This window comes from Piliocolobus tephrosceles, chromosome 10 (genome assembly GCF_002776525.5).
Source record: "Piliocolobus tephrosceles isolate RC106 chromosome 10, ASM277652v3, whole genome shotgun sequence".
NCBI classification, from domain to species: Eukaryota; Metazoa; Chordata; class Mammalia; order Primates; family Cercopithecidae; genus Piliocolobus; species Piliocolobus tephrosceles.
Window position 1 is genome coordinate 55104001 of NC_045443.1, and position 2899 is coordinate 55106899.

The 2899-nt window shown below is 41.8% G+C and overlaps 1 pseudogene; it reads right to left on the reverse strand.

Moving 5' to 3' along the window:
• Nucleotides 1-226: 226 nt before the first annotated feature.
• Nucleotides 227-1388, reverse strand: LOC111541739 (annotated as a pseudogene).
• Nucleotides 1389-2899: the final 1511 nt, after the last annotated feature.

Consider the following 2899-nt stretch of genomic DNA (forward strand, 5'->3'; position numbering starts at 1 on the left):
GTTTGTAATTCCTAGTAGGAAAACATTATCTGAATGAATACCCTAATGGCAAACCACTGTAAAATGCTTCAGCTGCATTGAGGGGAGAGGGGTAGGGATTATCTTCAAAGCACTCCAGCTGTCTTGATGAGAAGGTCAGAGGTACACTGGTTTGTATTACCGCAACATTGATAAGGTGATCTAGGTTGCCTTTCCTTAAGCAACGGCTTTATTTATCAGAAGGGCATTATGCTTGACCTCCAAATTTGGCTGACAATTTACTGATAAGATTCATAACCTTTGGGTTGCTGCGGTATTTTGACATATTTGCTGGGTTCTGAGCCACAGCCTGGGAGACCACCATAACTTCTGGATCCTTCATAGCTACAGGAACCTCTGGCTCACTGAGAATTTTATTGGGTCAAGGCCTTCTGGCCATCCCAGGTATGCCCCCTCCATTCCAGGCATTCCTCTGGGAAAATTACCAGGCATTTCCCCAGGAAAGCCACTTGGAAAAGAGCCAGACTGAGCTCCTGACTATTGTCTGGCTTGTCTGGCTTCTTCCTCCCTCTGGGCTCTCTCATGCTCTTCTGAGCCTTCTTAACTCTTTCTATTCTTTCTTTGGTCTCTTGCTCTTCACATTTTCGTTCATACTTTCTCTGATGTTCTGCAATTTCCTGTGTCCTAGGTTGAATCAGGATTTATTTCAATGGCTCTGTCACAGTCTCAGATGGCAGCATTTGGCTTCTGTAATTTGATGAAGACAGTAGCCCTCTTGGCATATAAAATGGCCAAGTGAGGATTCAGCTTGATGGAATCTGTGAATAAGTCAATGGCTTTCTGCAGTTCACCGTTATTTAGGGCTTCAATAGCAGCCACTTTCTTATCATTTGCCTGATCCATCATCTCCTCTGTTATCTCTGCATTTCATCTCCCATTTCTGGAGGGCCATCAGTGTCTGGTTCCATCACACCTTTATTATCAATTCCTAGACACCTTTCCTCACTTGATGGTTCATCTGCCTTTAAGTCTTCCTCCACCTTCTTACTACCAGATTTTTCTTCCTTGATATTTTCTTCTGATTTCGCTTTCCAAGTAGCAGGTGATACTTTACCCCCGATGCTCTCCACCCTCTCCCTCAGGAAACACATTTCCTTGGTGTGCAGAACGCTTGGATCTTGTTTACACATTTTCACAAAGGCTCAAAGCACGTTCACTTTGTGGAGGTCTATGGTCGGAAGGCGGTGGGCGAAGCTTCGGGGCTGTGGCTGGTTCCAGGCCCAGGTGCTGGCTCTGCATGACCTCGTAGAAGCAGGCAGCTGCTGGGAGATGGAACACACTAGAACCTTCCCGGCCACTGGCTCCTCCCACCCAAAGGTCTCATGACCCCAGGTCCTCTGCCTGCTCATTCCTATTCCCTCTGCACTGCTCCTGCTGTCTCCCTAGAACCTTCTAGAAGCATGGCTGTTTGTGCTGTTGCCTGCCTTTCTGTGCACACATTCTCATATTCTTAACCAGCTCCCTGGATCGGGCAACCCCTGACATGGGTGCCTTCAAGGAGGCGGAGGATAGCAGCCCCTTAGGGAGCAATGCCCAAGAGCATATTCTGTGGCTGCATGCACTTGAGGCTTAAACATTTTTGTATTGCTTTGTTCAACTTAGATTTTATTTGAATATTTATTTTAATCAACTTTGCCATGCAGTGTTGTTAAAACAGATTAGAAACTAAAAGCAGTTCTAGTGTACTGTTCAGCACTTGCATGACCCTAAATAACATATATATGCCCACACATATATATACACACACACACACACACACACATATATATATGCTTAAGAGCCTTCGCTAATAAAGTACTTAACCATTTTGGCAACCGGATGTACTATATTTCTGGTTTATGCTTGAATGTCTGGGTCTTTACAAGTGTGTTGACTGTGTGTGAGGAATCATAGGTCTAATTAAGGAAGGCAGTGGTGGATGGAGGTTTATGAAGTTAAGGAACTAAAATCCTAGTTGGGTGGGAGATGGCTTTGGCTGGACTGACTTAACTCCTGAACCAGATAAGGGAGTGTCATATGATACAGTTCTGTCCCCAGGCATACAAACCTATACAGAGGTGTGTATAAGTGCAACAAAATTCAGGACAATTTCAGTTTCCTCACAATAATGCCTTTATGGACAGAGAAGGAGAGTTCATTTTGGTCCTCTTTGTGCTAGACTTGGCATTGCATATATTTGATTTCATTCCAGTTTCATGACAGCCCTGTGAGGTAGGTGTTATCATCATCTGTTTACAGATGAAAAAAATCCCCAGGGCTGAAAGAAAGGGTATATTTCAATGAACACTATCCTTTTGTATAGTGGGCACTCACTTAACATTCATCTAATGTGGCATTTCTTAAACTTTGGTCTGTAAGACACTAGTACCCTTCAAGGTTTCATAAGTTTTCCTTATCAAACAATTATGGGAAATGTTGCAAACTTTAGCTGTCTTTTAGAGTTTCACAATGCACAAAAATGTTTTAAAATTTCTTAAGAAATTATGTGGTAATGCAACTTATTTAACTTTATGCTTAGGTTTCTCAATCTTACTTAGCTAAAGAATTTTTCTTTTTCTCCGATTTTTAGTAGAACAGCCATCCATGTTGCAAGGCATACATCTTTTGTGAAACATGTTTTGAGAAACATGAGTCTAATTATGTATGGAATATATTTCCTGGTAGGAATTAGGGGAGTTAATTCATTATCATCATAATTCTTAGAAAATATGTATTTGGGTGGTGATTCCTCAAGGATCTAGAAACAGAAATACCATTTTACCCAGCAATCCCATTATTGAGTATATACCCAAAGGATTATAAATCATTCTACTATAAAGACACATGCACATTTATGTTTATTGCAGCACTATTCACAATA